Below are 13,950 nucleotides of genomic sequence, written 5' to 3'. Positions count from 1 at the left end.
ATTACATAAGTTCACATAGTTTTCACAAGAAGCACACTTTACTTCACATATTGTAATCTACCTTTATATGTTTGTAATTCACAAAATATTGTCCAGTCGGCCTTCAAGCTTTTCACACGCTTTAGCAAAATACAAAACTAACTCTTGCCCTCTTAGGGTTAACATCTAGGATGTCGTCTCTAATTAGTCAAGCAGTTATTTTGTAAACAAAATAATTCCCTAACTCACAATTAGTCTTTTCCTATCATGCTCTGTTATGTCTGTACACTACCTTGATTGGTAAAACTGTAATATCTTCTTCCATACTGATTGTACTAACATGCGGACTTAGACTTGTCATCCTAACACTTTGTACTATCAGTACCTAACTGCGCACGTGCCCAAAATGTCTCAGTCATCCATACATATCAAAACTCTCTCTATTCTGCCAGATAAACTATCATGTATTTAGACAATTTTCAAGTCTAACTATAGAATCTTCTCCTACACATAATGCCTTCTTCATACAAGGTATATGTTGCCATAAATGACAACTCTAATTCTTTTACAACTTATCCTACCTAGCCAAATTGCCAACAATCTCCCGATTTAACATTGATGGCAACATATGGGAAAATTGGCTAAGTCCCAAAATGTTGATCAAAACTTTACAAAATCTGTATCAGGCTGATAAGCGTGTGATACAGCTTGTCTTCAAACTCTTAAAAGTTCTTCTCCCATGAATCTTTGACTCCCTCTTATATGCTGAGTAGAGCGCATAACCCATAGGATGCTATTTCAACCGCATTCAAGTCTAAGTTGACAAACTTGTCAGAAGATGTCTTCGCTTTCAAACATTCTTCCACTTGCTACTCAAGTGTACTTATTTTCAAAGACAAAAGTTCTCTCAGAAGTAAGAACCTCTTTGTTGTCCTTTATTCATTTCTATAAGATTTATCTCATCATAAGTCTTCCCTACCAGTGCCTCAATGTCCCAATCTTCTTATCTGGTTGTTGAAGTTGTTTTACTAGTGTCTATAACTCATGATGCTTCCTCTTCAGCTCATCTTCGTTGTCCTTGGTGAACTTGAAAGACATTGCACATTTGTGTTACATCCCAATTTTTGACCTAGTTAGAAATATAGCCGTTGAGGTTCGCATGAAGTCAGTTGACAGTTTAATTGGATATAATCTGGTGAAATGGTAAGTTAGTTGGTCGTTATGATTTCAAGTGCAGATGACATGTTAGTTGATCGTTAATCGCGAATTCATGAAATTAAGATGAAAGGTTAACTATTATGATTATTTATGATTAAATAATATATAGATTAATTACGAAGAATTTCCTTGCACAGGAAGCATGTTGAAGGGGTGAAAGCATTGTCAGAAAAGAATTAAGCAAGGCATCACCATCACTAGGCAGACAGATAGAGGACCTAGCGACTCGAAACAGAATACATCTGTGGAATCGCATAAGTTATTTAAATAAATAGTTTAATTATAATAATTGAGTGGTTTAATTAATATTTTAATTAAAATAATTTAATTATTTATTAAACGTATCTTAAAGGTTTTTAAAATTATTTTTTGTCGTAGTATTTTTAATAATTGTTTAAAAATGATCATTTAAATATAACCATGATTTGGCACCATTATCATTTAATAATTTAAAAGTTGTATTTTATAATAATGTTCGGATTATAATTATTATATTATTATAATTTTCAAATTTTAATTTTTCTAATTCTATTCTCTTCTTTATTATTCTTACTTTCAACCGATTATTGTTGGCATGTGTAATAGAATGTATGTTTTTAAATTTATTTTGGGGAAATTGAAAAGAGTCTTGTAACTGTAGGTAGGCGTAGAGGCATGTTTATCTTTATTTAATAGTTTTCTTTATTTAATTGTGGGCATTCTTTCTTTCTCCTACGGCATCATGTAATATGAGAACTTTAATCATCACTCGGCATCCTTATTTCCTAGCCTTTGGCGTTTATTTTAACTCTCAGCCTTGCAAGCGATATTAGATTAGAAACCTTTAACGTTTTTTTTCAGCAATCTTTTCCTAGCTTTTGGCATCTTGCATCTATGTTCTTTATCAGCGATCTTTCCTTAGCAACCCGAAGTTTTATGCTAGCCGTTTGCAGAGATTACGATTGGCCTTGCTTGTAATCCACTTGAAGCCAGAACAAATCCATTTACAATCTGCAAGAGCCAGGGTAGGCAGTTAATCAAGTATAGACTCATCTGAGGTTTGGTTTTTTTTGAGAGAATATAGTAAGAAATCCAACTTTTATATCGTTCTTAATATTTCTTTTATTTATACTTCCATGATATCATGCCTGCCATCCTGGGTCGGCAGTCTTTTTATGAGAAATACCACTTAGAATATATGATACTGCATCAGTTAAATCTTTCCATGTATCTTCGAATTAATGTATGAATATTCTAGTCATAATCAATGGAGCTATTTTGTTTCCTGTCTGTTGACTGATTACTTCATTACCATTACCCTTAACATATATTCAATCAAACACCCCTCCTACTATTCAAATGTACATTTACTTTATTGACAAGGTAATGATTGCTCAACATTGATAACATTGGCTCTGTATTTATAATGTTGTTTAATATATTCTTTGCATCAGTGCTGCATAGTAGCTACTTTATAATGGATTAATATCCTTTAATCAGATTTTATATCTTTTACCTTCAGGAATTTATCACTGCTTCTTACTTGGAGAAAGATTGCTTCAATGGTTGTATATAAACATTTCGTATGAAGCATATTGCTCTAATTAATGCTGTATTCTCCAAACTGACCAACCACCTCTGTAATGTCCTTATTTATATTTATATTCTTATAAGTCAATGCTTTTTCCCTTTTACTTTTATAAGGGCTGACATAAACCTTAATGTTTGAATTGGCTTCTTCACATCAATGGCTCAGTTCACATATACCTGGTAAGATTTCATTCATATTTGCCATCAAAAACAAGCAAGATTTCTATCAAAGGAAGCTATCATACAGTATGTGGCACAAATTATAGGGGTTTGCAACCCATAAGGTTTGTTCAAATATAATGGCAATGTGCTTATTCAAGTCTGTTATTCGAATATGCAATTTTCTGAATTCTCCTTGAAAAGCTATCATCTCTAATGAAATTTATTATGCAAAATGGATCAAAACAGAGTTGAATTCATAAACAAAGTACCGAAGAATTTACCAGGCTAAGAGCTAGAATAGGATGAATAAGGTACATGTTATATCAGTAAAGGTTAAATGTTCAGGCACCAAGGAATCACCGGCCTGATGGCCTGATTATGGTGAGGAGGTGTAGATGAACCTATGAAAAAGAAATGCAAGAATGAAATCAGTAATCTATACATTCATATAGAAACAAACTAATATTTATTAGCTCATGCATATTCCTATTATGGTGATCTCATGTTGCCAAGTTGCATGGCATGTTTTATATCATGATGCCAGTGGATGGAATGATGCTCCTTGCCAATTCCGGGTAGGGAGGGCCTTTCTCGTCTGAGATCGTGTGGGGATATGTAGTGGTCCGAGGTTGGGTGGTTAAGCCCCTGACAATGTTTCACCTCTCTCAACATGTCGGATATGCGTCAGAGAGAGATAAGCCGTGCATTCAATTATTTATCAGAAACAAGTATTATCATTTTTGTTTATGAGAAGGTAAGATTTAATTGAAGTATTTCATTGTTATCATCATTTTACCTTCATATAAATGAACATTGAATATAAGTATTTATTTAATCTTGAGAAACTGTCAGAGATAAGCAATTAAAGGAAAAGAAATCCGAGGCCCTAATTGATTGTGTGACAGGTGGAACCTTAATTGATACAGTGGTATTGTAAGCCCTAGTTGAATCTGTGGTCGCGGAAGCCCTAAATTGAATTCCATGGTCGCGGAAGCCCTAAGTGGTAAAGCGATATCAAAAGTCCTAAATAAACCGATGGTAATTGATGCCCTAATTGGTAAGATGATATGTGATGCCCTAATTTAAATTATAGTTGTAATCATCAAATGAATTTTGAGATAGCAGTCGATTTGAGAAATTTTTATAGTGTATTTGTGGACTAACCCGAATGGTTGCAGAAGCATACTTAGATGATTTTTCAGTCTCAGTTTTTCGAGGTATGTGATTTCAATTTCTAAAGTAATTTCATTAAAAGGTTTTTCAAGTATTTAGTTAAGAAATTTTGTTTAACTGACTTTAACGGTAATCTTCTTCACATGAACATGAATGATGTAACTGCCTTCTTATGAAATCGAAGTTATAACTGTATTCTATGCTTATCTTAGATGTTAATTTAGACCCGGAAAATCCGGATGTTACAATTTGGCATATAATGCCTTGCCTTCTTGCTCGCATCTTCTTAGCTCCTTGATGCATGTATCAAGAGCTCCTAAGTCATTTCTGATGTTATGAGATACAGTGTCAAACATCTGAGCATTATGCTTTATCTGAGCTTGTACTGCTGCTACATCAGATAAATTTGTGAATTCAGCATCAAAAGCTTGGATTACAGCTTTTGCTCTGTCTTGTGGATCAGGGTTTTTCAGCTTTATAGTTAAGGTGCTCTGCAGTTTCTCTGTAACATCCATTAGAGATCTCTGCAAGCTTTTCACCTTTCTATTTTTTATCAATGATTTTGATTAAAAATGAAATCAGCTCAGTCTGATCATCATCATCATATCCTATCAGGGCTGCAAGAGTAAGGGGTGTCCTGGATGGGCTAGGTACACTGACCTCCTTCTCTTCTTCCTCATTTTTCTTCTCCTCCTCTTCTTTTCTTTTCCTCTCTTCCTCTTCCCTTCTTTTCTTTTCTTCCTCTTCTTTCTTTTTCCTTTGTTCTTCTTCCTTCTTTTTTCTTTTCCTCTTCTTCCCTCTTCTTTTTTCTTTTTTCTTCATTCTTTCTCTTCTCCTCTTCTTCTTCTTTCTTTTCCTTTTCTTCTTCAACCTTTTTCTTTTCTTCTTGTTCTTCTTCACTCCCAAAGCTAGTATCAATAGTCAATTGCCAACATTGGGGCCATAATCCTTATAAGGATCTTTTGTTGTATCTACCATCACTTTAGTGCTATCAATCTGCATTGTGTCATTTCCAATAGTGACTTGAGGTGTTGTTGCTGCCTTATTACGATCAGCCATCATTTGAACTATGGCTTTTTCTGTCTCTTCATTTACTTCTTGATGATTTCCTCCCTTTATCAGTATTGCTCTTGTCTTATTCCTAAGATAAGGTTCAAGACTCTTCATCAAGTTGTCCATATGGTCATCACTGTCTACTTAGCATAATTTTGTTATTTGGTTTTGTCTGATGCCCTTATCTTCATCAGCTAGCCTCTTTCTTTTGTTGATCAATCTTTCATAGAGATCTTTTGGGATCTCATCTTTCAAATGTCATGTCCCTCATTTTTTAATTAAATCTAATAATTAATATTAAATAAAAGTACTAATAAATAAATATTATAATCTATTAATAGGTATATTTAATTATTAAATCAATATAATATAATATTATTAATTGATATATAGTGATAATGCAATAGAGGCAAATTCTTAAATAAATTTATTAAAACAATAATCATATATTTTTAATGTGAGAATATATTATTATAGTTAATATAATTTAATAATTCATGATTATATACCTTTGCTAATAAATCTAACTAAATTATATTATTGAAATATAAATATGTACTAATCAAATCTTTTAATATTGAAGTATGGATAGACGCGACCTTTACTCATATATCATATATTAGGGAGGAGGTTTTTTACATCAGGGAAAAAAAGGGAGGAACACACAATAAATAAAAGAAGGCAGAAACCCATCAAACATAAATCATAGCAAAAAGAAGATATCTAACACCAAATAGGAGATATGTACATCATCAAAGCCAAGACAGATTATCACTACAAAAAGAAGATGACACAGGATTAACGAATTGGCACTAAATCAGAAAACAAAGAGAAACATACGATAGAACTATTGAATAATAATCTTTAGACAAATGCTGAGTGCAGAAGCCATCATAGAAAGCGGATAACATCAGGAGTAGTCTGAGCGGAGCACAAAGTAATTGTTTTGATAACAAAATACATTTCCTTAGAGGTAATGAACACAGAGAATTATTTCTTGCAAGGAAGACAGATTGGAATTCATGATAGTTGTACCTGTAATACTCGTCAATATTATCAGACAGGAGAATGAACGACAACTCATGTTGAAAAAGAATGGCAGATTGGAAGTATAGAAATCACAAACAATGAAAATACAGAGCTGAGAGTTATCATGTTCTTGGAGATGGTAAATCGAGTATTATAGTAAAATAGAGCAATTAAAATACTCATAAAATATTATTGTGACTCACGTAGGAATGTCAGACATGGATGTATTTTACCATCGATTGTTACCCAGAAATCATACATCCTTTGATATGCATGGATAATAATAGAGGATGCTTAGATAGGATTCATCGTATTAGAATCTCTCATATGGGAAGTGGTATTTAGAACTGGTTAAATCATTCCCAATCAGAACACAAGGATTTCTTGTCATACATTCACAGCAGAAGAGAAATATGTCTTACTATGACCACTGCCATTGGAAGGTATCGCAGGAGTACGAGACGCTAAAGAACGCACTATAGTAACCTCAGATTCAAGATTAAGACATAAATAGTCAGGCCAAAGAACTTTAGGAAGACAGCTTAGAAGATAGGAATCACAGTGCAGTGATATTGAAGGTTTCTTACTAGTACTCCTTATTGGAGCTGGTCCTATCGGGCATCCTGTAATTAAGTACACACATCAGCATCAAATCAAATACAAGCACTTGCATATCTGAGCCATCTATCAGGAAAAGGTACCAACTGCAGAAAAGAGAGAAGCGATAAAGTTAATATTTGAAACAATATGACATTTCCAGTATATAGGAACAGAGATAGATATAACATATGGTTGTTATTATAAAAGCCTGCATGGGAGGAAAAGACATGGAATAAAGACAAATACACATTTATCTAGTCAACGTTACAAGAGGAACATAATCAGAATTCTATTTCATAGTTGGAATTAAAGAAGATTACAGATTATTCATCCAAGCACACAGACACGTGCATAGATAGGATATTAGATTGGAAAATATTTACCCATCTAATTGAGAAATCAATAAATCCAAACAATTGGTGTTCATAAAAAGAACACTTCTTAATACAACATGGAATAAGCATGTAAGTTAACCAGGTCAGCAACTACTGTTGTATTGAGTGTTAACATATGTAAATGGGTAGGCACATATATATATAGAATCATTTTCTATATACCTTATAGATTGGGTCAGAAGAAGATGATGATGGATAATATCTCTACTTCATAGTTCAATTGGAAAGTTCGGATAGTATAAAAGTAAGGAATCAAAGTAATTTTCATAATGTCATTTCATACTATAGAAGGGACATTACATCAAATCCTCAAAAAAATTGTTAGATAATATCATATGTCTGATTACTGCATTTTCTAGCTGCAGTCTATCTATTCCGGTATACAAATGATAGTATTTGTTTAACTATTACCTTCAACAATAATTGTGTTGTTCATCTTCTCAATTTTACGCTTCCATGCCTTCCTGAGCTCGCAACTTCAAGTTTTTTTCCTCCTTCCTTTCCGAACTCAGTCTGTCCTCTCATCTTCTTTTTAGGTAATTGCAATATCTCCTTATGCCTTTTCCCAAGTCCAGCTACGATAGCCTTCATCCTTTTCTTCCTAGGAGAATCTAGTGATTCTTGTTTTACTTCAGCCAATCTAACTGATTTTCTCTTCACTTCTACTATTTCCACTTCTTCTTCCTCTGCGGGTTTAGATAGTGGAATTTTTGGGGTAATGGATGCTTGTTGTTGTGCAGTTCTTGCATATGATGCTATAGATGTTGTTGTAGCTGGTGTGGCCACTGTCACTCCTTTAGATGGGCATGCAGCTGCTAATGGTGGCACATACATTAATCCCTGTTGACCAATCTGTTCCGTAACTATCATTGTCTGTCTTACTTCACTTATTTCTTCTCCAGACATGCCTGCCTGCTGCATAGATTTCCTCATTATTGATTCAACTTTCTTCTGGACTGTCTTCTCAATCTTCACTAGGCTAGCGGATTGCATCAGCTCTTCATAGGTTCCAATTCTGGCAAACTCCTCATCCTTGTCTGACTCAAGGATAGCCTTGATATATCCTTCTGTTTCCTCTGCTGAGACCTCATAACCCAAAGGTTCAACATATAGCATTCTAGGCTCTGCTGCCTCAATATAGGTAAAATCAGTGTCTACCATAAAGCAAATGTCTTCTTTGAACTTCTTTGTCATGGAGGGTGGGATTCTGAATATCTCCCTCATCTCATTCTGAAAGGTCTTTATTATAAGATTTGCGCTATTTCCAATTTTGTCAATAGGATGCCTTGAGTGCGTCTCAGTTATTTTCTCCATGATGCACTTGTCACTGCTTAGTAACTCTGCCATTGACATGAAGGGAAATCTTTTCATTAGGTGAAAAAACATGTGTGATCAGTGACTGAAATCCGAATTGGCTATTCTTGGCTTTCTTTATCCTCTCCAAGTTCTCTATTAACTACGCACTGAGGATCTCACTCCAATTCACTTTCTCTCTCTCTACACAAATCTTATAGGCTGCTTGAATGAAACCAGCTGTCATATCGTCTTCTCTAGAGCTAGAACATATCTTGGTGGCAATAATTCTAATCATGAACCTCACATCATCCTGCTTGATCTTGCTGATCACTATTCCTCTACCATTGTATACAAACTCGGTGTTGTCTAGGACTGTAAACATTTTTTTTATTAACTGGTATGTTGCCTTCATTACACAGACCAGTGACCTCATGAATCAAGCTTGTTGAGATTTCTATAGCATTATCTTCTAACCAGATCTTTCCATCATGAATTCGGCTCAGTATGACTTTTGTTCATTCTTCATTATCAAACTCATAATAAAACAGAAACTTTACCAAATCATTATCCTTCAAATGTTCAAATCCTTGCTTAAAACTCATATCTTGATTACACATCAAACCAAATTCCTTGGAAACATGTTCATCACCAACTGACTCAAACTTGTTCCTAAGGTAACTGCTTATGTCTCCCAAGTAAATGATGTTTTCCAGAGTTTTCGAAAACGTGAAACTAGGGTCGCCTACTGGGGGTTTCACAGGATTTATCTTAGGCTTAGGTCTTGCTTCATCTTCTACATTATGTATCAAAGACTTGTCCATTTTCACACTGATTAACCCAATTAACTGCTCAAATTCTTTCGTAAAGAGAAATACCTTGATTCAACACGTAGTTAGGACTTTTTTCGATTCGCACTTAAAAACACTTCAATTTGCTATCACTTTGCTCTTAACTTTTCACACGATCAAATGGTACATACAATCTTGTTCGCATGACTTATATCTTACCAAATCGACCTATGCATTAATTGCGCAAGTACGCAATTCGTAAAAAGTTGTTTTTGATTACCAGTAAACGTGTTTTCATTTGCGCACACATGCAACCTTCAAATGGCATGCGCTCTTAATCATAGCTTCAACACATCATGCATTACCTCATACTAAATACACAACTCTTAACTCGATCTCTAACTTTAGTTTTATCTCTCTCATACTTGGTCTTCAATTAGAAAGGTGCTTAGTTCAAATAGAATAAATCACATACAATAGCTGACTTCAATCTCTCATCGGGTGCATCAAAATACTATTCTTCCAATACAATATGTGAACTTGATGGATCTTTTGCTTTGACAAATAACTCCTTGAATTCTTCCACGTGTTCTCTCAACTCATCATTCTAAATGTTGTTGCTATCATTCCTTCTTACATTTTTGTTGTTGTTCCTTCTAAAATTTGGATTCATATTGATGTTCCTCATGTCCATTCTGCAAAATCTTGCCATTGACCAAAGTTATTGCATAGCTGACATACTAGTGCACTGTTTCTTTGATTAGATCCAGACAAGTTAACTGGTACTCTGCAATTTTTGGCAATATGTCCAAAGTTGTTACATTTGTAACACACAATGTTGTTCCCTGTTCCATTAGTTCCTTCATCTGATCTCCTTCTTTCACTTGATGTCCTTTCATTGGATCTTCTTCTTTTATTACCTGAAGAGTTAGTATCTCTAAACATTCTCCTATTGTTATTATTACTATCAAATTTAGGTTTCTTGCAATCAATTGCTTTATGACCAAAACTAAGACAATTATAACAATAAAAATTAGTGATACGTTTGAATGACTTACCTGTATGGTTTCTCTTCATATAACCAACTTCATTACATATAAAACATCTACCTTTAAATTCATACCTTACTTCCTTAGGTGATTCAACTTGCTCAGTTGCCTCTAGTTCATTAGTTTTCTCAGGTCGACTTGCTTGCTCAACTTCTTTTGATCTATCTTTAGATTGACTTGATTCAATCTAATTATGCTCATCTATCTTATGTTCGGGATGTTCAACAATTGGATCTGGAAACTTGTTTCAGATTTCTTTGTTGACTTTTCTCCAACAAAATATCCAAGACCAGTCTTATCATAGGAAGGTCTCTAAAAATATAGTTGCTCATGAATTTTCTCAGTATTGGAATATTCCTTTTCTAATTTTTGCTTAGTCTGGGTCAACTCTTCTTTCACAATGAAGTTGTATTTCTCAAGATCTGCATGTTTTGACTTAATCGATCCAATTTCAGATGTAAATTTTGTAAGATGGGATCCTCGATCTGCATTCTCAGATTTCAGATCTGACTCAACTTGGTTATCATCTTTCTTCAAACTTAGCTTCAATTCAATGATCTTAAACTCATGTTTCAAAATCTCATTTTCTTTCTTCAATCTTGATTCTTCATCATTATCTTTTGTCTGATCTTTAGGTTCCTTTCTAGATTTGAGATGATCAATCTTGTCTTTTAACTTCCCAATGTAGTCTTTTGCATCTTCATATTTTTCTTTCAAGTTATCTCTTTCTTCAGTAAGAATATCAATATGCTCAAGAGCTTCTTCAAGATTCCTCTGTAACTGTTCCATATCCATAGGGATCTTACTCAGTCTGTTAAGCCTCTTCTGAGAAACTAGGCTCTGATATCAATTGTTAAAAATAGGGAATATTGAACGGGGGGTGAATCAGTATTCTACAAACTTTAGCCCAAAATTGGATATTATTAATTGCCTTATAACTTGCATAAGAAAACAAACTAATTATACTAAACAATAAACATAACCATGCAATAAGAGAACTCATAACACCATATTTTGTTAACTAAGGAAACCTTGGCCAAGGGAAAACCCCGGTGGGAATGGTACCCACAAAATGATCCACTAATCAAAAGTATCTGGTTAAAGATATTGACCCTATTAAGAGTATATTACATCCGTATAGTGTCTCAGTCCTTGTTAGAGGACTTAGGCCTTGTTAGAAGCCTTGACCCTATTAAGAGTTGCTTCAAACCTATTAGGAGTTGGTACAAATACGTATACAAAATAATGTCCAAGCTGAGCCCACTGCCCAAACATGTAACTTACAATGCAATTCCTTGATACAAAAAGATAGATACAATAACCTCCTGTTTGCACTGATATCTTCAATATCTGATATGTCACTGCTGCTCATCACAAAATTCCCAGTCCTTTGATCATACATCAGAATTCACATTACATAAAGTTCACATAATTTTCATAAGAAGCACAATTTACTTCGCATATTGTAATCTCTCTTTATAACTTTGTAATTCACAACACGTTGTCCAGTCAGCCTTCAAGCTTTTCACACACTTTGGCAAAATACAAAACTAACTCTTGCCCTCTTAGGGTTAACATCTAGGATGCCATCCCTAATTAGTCAAGCAATTATTTTCTAAGCAAAACTAATCTTTTCCTGTCATGCTTTCTTCTGCCTGTACACTGCCTTGACTAGTAAAACTGTAATATCTTCTTCCGTACTAATCATACTAACATGCGGACTTCGAGTTGTCATCCTGACACTCTGTATTGTCTGCACCTAACTGTGCATGTGCCCAAAATGTCTCAGTCATCCGTACATATCAAAATTGTCTCTGTTCTGCCAGATAAACTATATTGTACTTAAACAATTTTCAAGTCTAACTATAGAATCTTCTCTTGCACATAATGCCTTCTTCATACAAGGTATATGTTGCCATAAATGACAACTCTAGCTCTTTTACAACTTATCCTACTTACCTGAGTTGCTAACAAAGAGGAACCCCAAGAGCTGCAGGCACTTCAAGAAAAGGAAGCTGGCAATTCTGAGACATCATTTGAAGACAAGGCACCTATACCTGAGGGAGACTTAATCAGTCTCTTTCAAAACCTGCTATACCAACTTTTCCAACCAATGATGACACCGACCATATTGAAGGGTCACTAAATCTTCTTGGATGTCATACAAACACACTATACTATTCTCGAATAAGGCCCATATAGAAAAGTACCTCCTTGCAAGTAGAGCATCAAGAAAGTATGCATGTGAGGAACTGACCAGCCAAACACTAAGACAAGCACAAAAAGGCAGCATGAACATGTGGAAATTCCATCATCCATGTAGTCGGGACCTACGAATACATCATCCAAACAAGAGGAGTTGATCTTCATATGGATTTGATGGCTGAATCCTGGCAATCCACTCCATACAAAGCAGCAATCTGTCAAGGTTTTGGAACTAATGGTGTTAATAATGTCTGAAGTGGCTAAAATAATGAGGCTAGATGGCTCACATTCTCCTTTGATGTCACTGCAGGCTATGTCAATCCATCAGCTTGTAGAGAGAGAATATATCATGGAGTTTATAAAAACTTCCTCAACCACTGCTGGTTGAATTAAAAGCACCCCAAATGCACAGCAATTGGATACTTTTACAAGAGGCCCCTTTCAATGGAGGTTTAGATAGAAGAGTCCAAGGAGCTATTTACTCCATCATACAGCAACTTCAGTATCTCTATTTCACACTGCAAAAAAGAAATGGCTGCTCAAATGGTAATTGGTGCTGAAATTTAAAAACGCCACCACCACTATGAAAAATCTACATGCCAAGATAAAGGAACAAAGGAAAAAGTTCCGAGCACAACGGACAATGGGAAAAGGGAACTCAACACAAAAAATAAAGAAATACATGACTTCAAAAGCAGCCAATGAGAAGGAAAAACATCAGCTTATGGGAGCAATAAGGCTGGAGAAAAATCTTAAGGGAACGTCAAATTGTTGCAAACCACTTTAAAGTACACTCGGCAGATGTACACAAGCTCGGGGCTTCTGCTAAGCAAGTTCGTACAAGAAGCACAACATCCTTGAATTCAGCAGTCATTTCTATAACTCCAAGGACGCCTTCTGTCACTGATAAGTTCTTTTGTTGTCAGCTAGGAACCTGACTTGCCTTTGGAACGGATGATGTAATTAGTATAAAAGCAATTAGAATGTTTCCTTACTAGCTAACTGTTTTGTTAGCTTTGGTTAGTTGCCAATGGTACTTGTACCTATTCCAATGGACTTGTCTTAACTGACTACTGTTTGCCCCCTTTTAATTGAGCTCTCGTAGGCATTTTAAATGCCTGATAACAGGTCTACCTGTATGAAAAGAGCTGTAGATGAATAAATACTTTCACAGTTATACGACTGTTTCTCAATCTGGTAAGCATCAAATTTTATGTTCAATACTGCAATTATTAATCTTGTCAGATAAAGGAGAAAATATCAAGTAGCATATGTACTGTTCCCATTAAGACTTCTCTGCATGCAGGGGCTCCACAGATTCCCCCCATTACTAAAACAAATGTCAATATGCTACCTAATATTGCTCTGCATAAATAATGCTAAAGGAGGCATGGGAGACGTCCAATAAAAGTTCAAAACAGGTAGAAGGGAAAG

General features: G+C 34.8%; 1 protein-coding gene across 1 annotated transcript in view; it reads right to left on the bottom strand.

Moving 5' to 3' along the window:
* LOC149544551 (ATP-dependent zinc metalloprotease FTSH 7, chloroplastic-like) overlaps positions 1–13,950 on the bottom strand; it is a 125,909-nt gene that overhangs the window by 37,825 nt on the left and 74,134 nt on the right. The window lies entirely within an intron of this gene.

This window comes from Cupressus sempervirens, chromosome 8, assembly GCF_028749045.1.
Source record: "Cupressus sempervirens isolate cs-2001-9-10 chromosome 8, ASM2874904v1, whole genome shotgun sequence".
Classification (NCBI taxonomy): Eukaryota; Viridiplantae; Streptophyta; class Pinopsida; order Cupressales; family Cupressaceae; genus Cupressus; species Cupressus sempervirens.
The sequence above is the reverse complement of the archived record's forward strand: the minus strand, read 5'-3'. Positions and strand labels throughout refer to the sequence as shown.